The following is an 11,400-nucleotide window of genomic DNA, read 5'->3' on the forward strand; positions in this document are numbered from 1 at the left end:
TATATTGTGCCCCTTTCCCTCATGGCTTTGCTGGTTCGGTTTGTGCGTTGTCTGAGGTCATTGTGTGCATACGGTTGTCCCAGAATTTGTCAGTCAGTGCTAGATGTAGTTTTCCTTGTTTGATTGTTTCTGCTTTGTTAAATTCTAGTGTCTTTGTTCCTTTGTTTTTAGTCTAGTCCTAGTCCTTATTTACTTCTAGTTCCATCAAGCCTTGTTTTTGACTTCTCTTTATATCTTTATTTATTTTTCTCTAGTTATCTGCAAGGTTGCAGATTTCATTTCTTATTTTTGTAAGTACCAGTTACTTATTTTGATAAATTATTTTTCCTTTTTGCTACCTCCAGTTATTATCTAGTCTATTTTGTTTTTCTAGTCATAGTTGTCAGTTTTTGTTTATCTCTTGTTATGTTTGTCTTGTGTTGGTTCCTTCTCTGCATCCTGTTCTTCCCTGGTCATCGAGACTCCTATCCTGGTGAGCCACTCTAGTGCTGTTTCATCTCACCTATGCCAAGCCTCTGGTTCCTTGAGCTCCTGTCAAGTTTCCACTGTTGCCGAAGAGCCTGGTGTTGTCTCATCCCTGACCAGCCTGTTCTCCAGTTGTGCCCTCGACCTACCTGTTCTCCAGCTGTGTGCCCTGCCCTATTGTTTGGACTGTTCCTGCCTGTGTCTTGTTTGTCAATAAATATCACTCCCTGTTCATTCTGTGCCTGGGTCCTCCCTTCTCTGAATCCTGACACCCGTGGTCTCGAGTTGCAACCAAATTACCATGTTCATTTTCGACCGAGTAAGAAAAAAAAAGTAAGCTAAATACTATTAAAACATTTAACTTTTTTAAAAGGTATTTTACTTCTAAGTGTGTATATATATGCATATAACTACATTGGACCCCATTGATCTTTTGTTTTCCACAGAAAAAAAAAGAAAACCATGAGGCCGAGTATACTCGATGACAGGATTTTTATTACTGGGGTGAACAATTCATTTAATACATTATTGTGGTATCAGTTAATTTGCATGGAACTTCAATACTTTTTCCACTACTGCTGAAAACCTTCTTCTCCGTTCCAGAACATGAAGTATTAACAAGCATTCTGATCGTAACTAATACTAAACTCTAATCTTTTCCAGTGACTCAGGTCAAGGTTATGTAATTCTGGTCAGTGAATACTGAAACTTAAGACATGTGTATATGGCACCCTGGCTGCTCTTTGGTTTACTAGAACTTGCATGTACTGCAGCATAATGTGCAACATATTGTTATCACTACTTCCTCTCGCCGAACAGAGTGTGATGCTGCGGTCTGCCATCTCTCATTTACACCATCTACAAATAGCTCAGAGGACATTGTACACCCTGTTTCTTTAATGTGATGATTTTGAAACAGGAAATGCGCATGTGGTTATTCATTTAGGGTTACATATTTACTTTCATATAAGACCAGAAAGGACCAGTGTAGTAGATAGGGCAGTAGTAAACAAACTCATAAATGTTAACCTTATAAAATGGAAAACATAATCGCATTAGCTATGTACATTTGATCATTCTAAATGGTGTAAAGAGAAAAATGACAACTCAAAACGGCTTCACGTGTGTGTAGGTGAGTGCTGGGTGGGTGCTGGTTTTGTTTTAAGGTCTCACCGAGACGTGGAAGATCCCATTAAAGCTGAATAAAACGTTTGTGGTTTCATGATCACAGCCCCTTTAAGCCCTCTGTAGTTTCCACACGTTTAACAGACCCACATTTTACATCTATTGCTCACAAAGTGCACAAAGCCTCAATTTTTAGATGCATGCAAACTCATTTTTGGCTTTTTTATTTTGTTTTATTTTGCCGTTCAATTCAACTTCAAAGCTTTCTCTGTCTATTCTTTTCCTGTTGCATGTGACATTTATTGCTGTAAACATTGCGTAACATGAGTCAAGCCAATTCTATTTAGAAACAGTAGTTTGTGAATGTAGTCAGGTCTAGCTCTACAGTGCATTTACAATAAAGTTCCATTGTATTACCATTTCTGACATGGTAGCATGGAAATACCAAGTTTCTTGGACACTATGACTCTTTGAATGTAAATGGAAAAAAGTACTTTCAATGGACCCCAGATACAAATTAGCACGTGCTATAATCTTTTCAAACTATTATTCTTTCAACTCATATGGTTTTTACCACATTTTTTACCATAAAATCATTTAATTCAATGTGTAACGTGGCGATACCTGAAATTGACCTTGCATTTTCTGAGTGAAAATTATTTCTACATCAGTTTTTCAGTGTATAATAATATTGTAATCATTTAGAATCAGCATATATAATTACTAAGGTAATACCATCTGATAGCAGCATTGTGTCACAGGTGGAAGGCAGAAGAGGATGAAGATTCAGTTCCAACACAGTTTTAATGATGACGATCCAACGAATGAACAAACAGGCAAGGACACACACTAAAGCAACATAGACCGAACAGAGAATGAATGTGAGGGACCAACTTATATAGCAAACACAAACGAGGAAGATTAATAGAACACAACGGACACAAATGAACTGATAATGAGAAACGGGAAGACTGGACAAAGTATCACATGATGAGAATGAAAACAAACTAAAAGTCAATCATAATGACACTAAACTGAACATAATGGTGACACATTGTAGCATACTACCCCACTTTTTTAAGAGTCAATTTATTTATTTATTCATTTAAATACCTAAAAAGGATTAAGTAAAAAATTAAATAATAATTATTATTATTATGAATGTTAAATTTAAAACCTAACCAGGGAGAGAGGCTGCAAGTGAGCTATTATCTACAACTATGTATAGAACATGAATTCAACTGAATTGTCAGTCTGACCAAAACTGTAGGCCTCGATGAACTGAATACAGTCATGTTGAATGCTCATTGTGAATTCTGTAACCCCTTATTTTCCTCTATGTGGTTGAGTTCATCTCTTTCTTTCTCACTTTTGGCTTCCACTCATCAGTCATCTTTTCCTGTCCCCGACTGAGGTGTCTGTGGGCCTAGGTGACGAAGACAAGTGATCGCAGAGGGTGGTGAGCTTTGTGGGCTGAAAGACCTCCCTCAACATAGACCCTTCAGCCCAGCAGAAAGTTTCAGAATTAGAAGTGAGCAACAGAACAAGATGAAGTTCTCTCTGTTTTCTACCATTCTTTTCTCTATAGGATGGATTAGTTTTGTGGAAGCAGGTGAGATTTGAGGATTTAAATTTCTGAGCTCTTTGGTTAAAAATTGTGGTTTGACCTCAGTAACTTTCACTTGATTGAAATGTAGAGAAGTTGAACTGACATTGTGTCTTTATGAGAGAGTTTATGTCTGTTACTGTGAAAGTAATGATTATTTATCAGAGTACAATGATGTGCTTCTCCAATAGGTGATGGTCCTGAAGGAAACTGCTGTCTTGAAGCGACAAACACCAGAGTACAAGTTGAAAAGATTGTGAAATATGAGATGCAGGATTCACCATTATGTAATATCAGAGCTGTAAGGCATGTACAAAGTTGTTATATTTTATATTACAATTTAAAAGATTATTTTTTTGTCATTATTTTTGGTTGGAAAATTAAACAACGAAAGCTAAAACATCAAGTATTTTCTTTCCATATTCAGATTCTACACCAAGATGAGCAAAGTTATTTGTTCAGATCCAGATAGCAAATATGCTAAGAGAATAATGAATATATTGGATGGAAGAACGACAACAAACCCTATGTGCTATACCAGTACAACAAACACGATCCCAACTGTAACTACAACAAACAAAACACCGGGAATGCAAACTGAGACCAGCACACGAATCAGTACAACAGCATCACGAATCGTTACGACAATCGAAACATCTAGACCAGAGACTGAGACCAGCACGAGTACAACAGCATCACGAATCGTTACGACAATCGAAACATCTACGCCAGAGACTGAGGTCACCAAAACAACCAACCAACCGACTTCAGTGTCCAAAGAAAACCCAGAATCTTCTTTGAGTACTATGACAACATGTGAGACAGGTGGACAAACTTCGCCATCAACAGAAACAAGACGCAGAACACCTGGAATAGGCACAATTACAAATCTGAACACACTTAAAAAAACAGACAATACAACCTCTAGAGTGATCAACACAACTTTGACCAGGACGACAAAACTGTCAAAGTTAACTAGGCCTATAAAAAAAGGAAAAAGAGGAAAGGGGAAAAGCAAGACTAAACTTAGAAGATTTCAGATGGGTATCAAGAATAAACATGAATAAAAACTGAAAAATCACACACACAACGGTAAATTTGAACTAGAGGCACTACAGTATTATTTAGTCCTAGTCTAGGACTGAACTTTGGTATTGAATTTTTAGTTGTGAATGACAGAAATGTTACGATTTTCGACCAGTTCAATTGTGTGGTGAGGTTCCGAATGTGAGTATAATTTAAATAATTTGCTTTATTGTTGTTTGTTTAATAAATTAATTCAATACATATTTGTAAATATAAATAAAATGTTAATTCATAACTTTATTTCTATTACAATAACCAATAAATATAATTAATTTATATTGCTGTTTTTTTCTCTCTCATTTGTAGACATGTTGTTTTAGAATTCTTTAATAGTTCTTAAATTGTATTGCTTTCAAAATTTTCCACAATTAGCATCTTTACAAAAATTATGTTATAGACAAGTCTTAAGTGATGGTCAAAGTTGGTTGATCTGAAACTGATGTGATGGAAAACAGGCCTTCATCATATCAATATCGTCCTACATTGAGGAGTGCAGTGTCACGTTATCCCCACATGGTGGCAGGCCAACCTAGAGAATCGTTTCAAGCTAACTCCAGCATTTAGCAAACCACGAGAATTCTCAATCAGTCAGTAAACTGCTTTACACCAGTAGAGTAAAACTCATTGTTCATGTAGGCCTACTACAGGATAAAGGTGACGTAAAACCTTGAAAACAGCTGAAAATCAACTGAATTGTCTCAGGATAAAGAACAACCTCACATATTTTTCTGTGCAGTCTCTCTGTTAGGCCTACTAGTACTGCAGCAGTTCCACACATAGAAGACATTTCAAACTTAAACTTCAAGCTATAATAGTCTAAAGGGAGAACGTCTCATTGTCAGTCTCAGCAGGGTGATAATAACAATGCAGTTTTACCGCTGGCACTCTGAAAGTTTGGAAGACTCTTTCCCCCCCCCTGCATATATAGCTAATATAGGTCTACTTCATCCCACTTGCTCCAGACAGACACAAACTGATCCGACTAAGGTAAAACAATGTAATTAGACCAGCACAATAATGTTGATTTCAGACACAGGACGCTGGGGTGTCTTATTTTGTTTCTTGATTTTCTCTCTGTTTGTATTAGCACGCTTGTTGGGTCATCAATCGTATGGCAGATAGAAATGAGATTCTTAATAAAGCTTGCGATTGGAATGAACGTTGCAGGAAATTACAATCAATACTTGGCTTCAGATACTCATCCGATATTGAGCCTTTTATAAGATGAAAAAAATGCATTGCAAAATGTAGGAAACACGGTTAAACTGAAAAACAGAGGAGAAGCCTGCAGTTATCAAACTTGAGGATACCTCTGATAAGCTGGAGAGCGGCTTTATTTAGATCTTGAAACAAGAGGTAAACAAAACAATTGAACTGATTGAGATCAAATCTCGCAGGTGGGGAGATTCACACACACCTGGCTTGAGATCAGATCGCATTGAGCTTCTCTTTTTTTTCACCCTGTATATCTGTGGACGTTATGACTGGAGGCCCAGCTGCATTTTGTACATAAAAATAAGTCGTTTTTCTCCAATAACAACAACGCTGAAATTGACGATCGATATTGTTTATATCACGGCTGTGAAAAATCTCACATAAATGTGTGAACATTTACAGCATTCTCCTTCACATTCATGTGGGCAGACACACATTGACACATAGAGCGTTTTTTCTCCTCAGATTTTTTTATGGCTTGCCTGAGCCGAGGTCCTCGTAAATCTACAGACGGGAAATAAATGCCAACAGCCCTTTGCCTGAGTTGGTCAGGCGAAAATGAATGGAATAAAACAGGGCTTAATAGCACGGAGCAGGTAATTACCTTCTCTGGCCTGCTCGTCCGTGAAATATGATAATATTGCCCACTAATAAGACAGACCCAAACTCCCAGTGCCCATCCACAGGCGTAGGGAAGGGTCACTATGTTTTGCAAGTCATAAGGGGGTATTCTTTTTGTGGGTTTTTTTGCAACGTATTTTGACATCTGTCAATATTTATAAGAAATGATGAGGACCGACTCAAACAGTTAAAACTGATTACACTAAATATGTATTAGGACAGATCACATCCAAGTCAGCTCTACTTATATGGTAGGTTTTTTTGTAAAGTAATAATAATAATTATTATTATTATATTTTAATTGGACTTCAGTTCATATCAGATAATGTGGGTTAGTGTTACTGAGATAAAGTGAGTATTTGGTTGGTCATGTGATCTTAAAATGGTGGCATGCGTCTTATAAGGTAGGACCACTCTTATGCAGAATAAAAACAGCTTTCTTTTATGGCACTGCACACTTACGTCAATGTACATGTTGTTTAAAGCTACACTGTGTAACTTTTTTAGTTTATTCTTAGCTAAAAACACTTAGTTCTTTCAAAAATATATGTGCTCATTAATGTATATTTACTTCGTTCAAGTAATAAAGTATTCTTGTGAGTGTATAATATGCCATTGAAAATAAATACGGGTGAGGGGTTCGAATGTCGGTCGCCATGTTGCCCCTCCATCTTGAAAGTACATTAGCCAAAGAGGGACATACCCGTTAATTCAAGCTTCGCCTTTCGCGTCTCCGCAATTCACTGGCACCGGCCCTGTTTTTATTTTTTTCTTTCCCTCTACCTCTACCTCTCTCTCGCACCTCCGTCACATCAGCTGATCTCTTCTCACGGAGAAAATTATATAGCCTACAATGTAAACGTTGCCTTACGCTAGTGATGTCGTACAATATACAGAATAACGATAGCACTGATAAAAGTTACTTTACTAAGATTAGCTTGCATTCGTCTGGGACTGATAGCTGATGTTAGCAATGAAATGGTAAAAAAATAACGAAAACATAAAACTATTATTCATTTTACATAGATGTCATAACCTATATGTTAACTGACAAATTAAATTACTGCAAATTATAATAGTTTTCTAAAGTAACCTCATCACTTGAAGGAATACTCATGGACGAGGTCGAACTGGAAGCCATGTTAATCTTGGACTACATTGGCCACCGTAGGAGTTAAAACGAAATCGGAATTGAGAGGAACAGAAACTAATATTCACTGGATGGTCATATACCTTTTCACCGCTAGATGGGGGTAAAAATCACACAGTGTAGCTTTAAAGTCACCATAAAATCAAGATTGACTATTCTTTTTATTTTTTTGTTTGTTTTAATAGAATATTGCAGCATTTATTATAAATTATTTATCTGTGAACATCATTATCATTTTTTAAATAATGTACCCTCGTAATCTTTAATCGAAGTAACTTACCATAACTTCCCCTCCCCCATGCAACAACATCTCTTCTCTGATGATGTGTTTACTGGCTCGAAGGGCGGGACAACCCGTCAATCACATGAGATCAATCAATTCTACATAGACAAAATCAAGTCCCCGCCCTATATTTTTAATGTTGGAGAAGCCGTTTCACTCGGATATGTCACAATAGGATTAGGGTAGAAAAGTGTATTGCGACTTCTATTTCTATTAATACTTGTTTCTTTAGGTGTTGAACCGTTTTTTTTTGTGTGTGTGTGTGTGTGTGTGTGTGTGTGTGTGTGTGTGTGTGTGTGTGTGTGTGTGTGTGTGTGTGTGTGTGTGTGTGTGTGTGTGTGTGTGTGTGTGTGTGTGTGTGTGTGATACGGAAAGACAACACAACATGTGCTGAGCACAGGGTTTTAAGGCCTGATGGAGATGCACTCATGGGACAGAGCTTAACCTGAGAGATAGCGACAAGATTGATTTGTCTGACACAGGGAGATTACATTCAGTGACTCACCTGTATTAGGCAAGGGCACAGGCAATCGAAGAGCAACTACACAACAGCCTGACCAGCCACAGAACCTCAGAATCAATAATTATATTAAATATGTTTTATTAATGAAACGGTTGGCTATTATTTGTTTAAATGTTCTTATATATTTTCTATTGTTTTTATTTACTTTTATTTTACATTTTAGAATTTTAGTTGATGTGTATGTAAGGAATAATTGACGACAGGCCGTTGAATTATTAGAAAAATAATGCACACCCGAGGTGGTAATGCGGTCACGACGCGAAGCGGAGTGGCCGTTACACCTCGGGTGTGCATTATTTTTCTAATAATTCAACGGCCTGAAGTCAATTATTCCGCTTATACTACAGTTACCACACCTCGAAATATTGTTCAGATGATGAATTTCAAGACGTTTGTAAAGTTTTTGTCATTAAAACGCTCTTGTATGTAGGACTAATTCCTTGCGCATCTAAACTGCATGCTCCGTTGCTAATTCCAAAACGTCATTTTAGAGTTAGTAACGGAGGTCTGAGCCGCTGATAGCAGACTAAAGGCCACTTAATGCTGGACACACGTAACGACTAGAAACATTCTCTGACTGTGAATGCAGCAGATTTTAAACACCGCTGTGAACACAGACTGAACGCGCTGAACACGCGTGCATGCAGATAAGTATCAAATTACATTCATAACCGGCCTTACAGTAAGTGTGTCCCCGGCTTTATGCAGTTATTAATGCAGTTATGAGAGAGAAAGAAGCATTCGCGTCAATATTATTATTTATTTATTTATTTATTCAATTCGTTTTAATTAATTCGTTCATTCTTTTTTTTTCTATTAGTGACAGACTAGCCTAATAAATGAAACACAACGCCCTTTTAACAAGTATAGGCCAATCAATATTTTTTTATTTTTTATATTATCTGCAGCAGGACTATCAATTTATTGAAATATTCTTTTTAATTTTCTATTGATTATATATAGGACTATATATACTTTATTTATTAAAATTAAACTGCATCTTTCCATTGATTGTGAAGTTAGACATTGAGAACTGCAGATAAAGCGCATGTGGCTGCAGTTTTCTTGTTATGAATTGTATCCTATTTTCCGTTATTACAGTTGACTACGCGAAGTGATATGGAACTGTAATACGGTTAAGACCTGCCGGAACTACTTTAGCCGTGCGGTTCCCTGAATATAATTGCACACCTCAGAACGTTCGTCAACCAATCAGATTCAAGCATTCAACGGCCCTGTAGTATAAAGTTTATTATTATGTGTTATGATAAAATTGTCTAGTTTAATCATATTGTAATTCTGTTTCTGTGTACTCCTATTGCATATATTTTCTGATGTTCTGCATAGGCCTAGGATATTGGCGTGTAGGCCAACTGCATATTTTGGTAAATGTTGACGATGGTCATCCGGGTATTACATTCAGAAAAGTATTATACTGTACCAGGTCTGCAGCCTACATAGGACGTCACGAACGCAAAGACGTTTTTTTTTTTCATGGCGAAAAACAAAACAAATCAAACATACCGTTGAAGCAGTAGATGAGCAGACGAGGCAGAATCCTTTAACTATCGCATGCGCGAGTGCCAATGCCGCGCAGATGAAAAAAAAAAAAAAAAAAAAACTTTTCCGCTTTGACGTCATGTCAGCCAAAATTGGTTATGGTCGCCATGGAGAAAGCGAATGAAGATTTCTGACTTTTCACTAGAACTGACGCAACTGTCCCAAAGCACCATCAATCATGACAACATTGACAAGGACAAATATTAAAAAGGTAAACAGTACATTTCTTGTATAAGAAGTTGTAGCCAGCCTGCTACAAGTCTTCACTGCATGACTATTTGTACACAGATTAATGCTGATTTGATGCTGTCAGAGCTGCAATTGAAACATTTCCAGGGCCACATTTTGTGATATGACTGACTGTAATCTTTCAGATGGCTTATAAAATTATTCATTTTGGATTTGATTTATCATCACCTTAAATTAGCAGAATTTAACACACACACACACACACACAAACACACACACACACACACACACACACACACACACACACACACATACACGTACTTCTATTTTTTGTGAGGACATTCATTGACACGAGTGCAATCTAGCTCCTTGCCCTAACCCATCTCAAATAAGTGCCTAACCTAAACCATTACCCTAAACCTTAACCAAATTATAACCTTATCCCTAAAACCAAGTCTTGACCCTCAAACAGGAATTTAAAGGGGTCTCGGAAAGTGAGGACTGGCTAAAATATCCTCACTTTACTCTCTTTGTCCTCACTCCGATGGTCTAAAACTCAAACCAGTCCTCACAAAGATCACTCTCACTCACTCACATACATACATCCTTTATGTTTCAGAAGTCCCTGAGATTCAAAGAGACACATAAAATGCCAGACTGTGACTGAAAACAAACAATTAAAAAGGAAAAAGTATAAGCAGTGACACAGGCAGCTTGTATAATATGTTATCTGCTGTTATAGGATATATAATACGTATTGAAAAGATTCCTCTTTGAACTTGAGGTTTTATTTCTTTAATTCTTATCTCCCTCTCCTCTGGCCTGTTTTTGTTCATGTTTGATTGTCCTTTGTGTATTAACCTCTGGGAAGAGTCGTTTGTGTGTTTGTGTGTGAGCCTGTGTGCTGCATATCTTCACTTCCTCTGTTTAATTTGCCATCCTATAGTCAATAAGAGTGGCATCTTTGTAAGGCAGGATTAAGAATGACCCCTAGTAATGGATTCTACCCTCTCATAATCAATACCCTGTCCCTCTTGTTTTGTGAAAGTATGGCTTTGCAGGGACACTTTATTCAGAATCTGCATGTACTGCAGTCATATTGTCATTTTGGGATGGATGGATGGATGGATGGATGGATGGGCAGGTAGGTAGGTAGATGGATGGATGGGCAGGTAGGTGGATTGATGGATGGATGGATGGATGGATGGATGGATGGGCAGGTAGGTAGGTAGATGGATGGATGGATGGGCAGGTAGGTGGATGGATGGATGGATGGATGGATGGATGGATGGATGGATGGATGGATGGATGGATGGATGGATGGATGGATGGATGGATGGATGGGCAGGTAGGTAGGTAGGTAGGTGGATGGATGGATGGATGGATGGGCAGGTAGGTAGGTAGGTGGATTGATGGATGAATGGACGGATCGACAGGGATAGATAGATAGATAATGGTATTCCATCCTAGTTAGTTACTTTAGTTTAAATATTCTTGGTATTGGCTGATTGAAGAAACTATTCAAATGTTAAGAATTCCACGGATTGCTATATCAAGAGCACTTCTTCATCATTAAA

At 37.5% G+C, this 11,400-nt stretch overlaps 1 long non-coding RNA gene across 1 annotated transcript; it reads left to right on the top strand.

Annotated features, from left to right (window-relative positions):
* The first annotated feature begins 1,597 nt into the window (after positions 1-1,597).
* LOC306999145 lies at positions 1,598-4,663 on the top strand. Its single transcript, XR_013797745.1, has 4 exons — positions 1,598-2,426; positions 2,980-3,202; positions 3,388-3,502; positions 3,624-4,663. It is a non-coding gene; the product is annotated as an uncharacterized lncRNA (long non-coding RNA).
* The last annotated feature ends 6,737 nt before the right edge of the window (positions 4,664-11,400 follow it).

This window comes from Phoxinus phoxinus (assembly GCF_949152265.1).
Source record: "Phoxinus phoxinus genome assembly, chromosome: 5".
Classification (NCBI taxonomy): domain Eukaryota; kingdom Metazoa; phylum Chordata; class Actinopteri; order Cypriniformes; family Leuciscidae; genus Phoxinus; species Phoxinus phoxinus.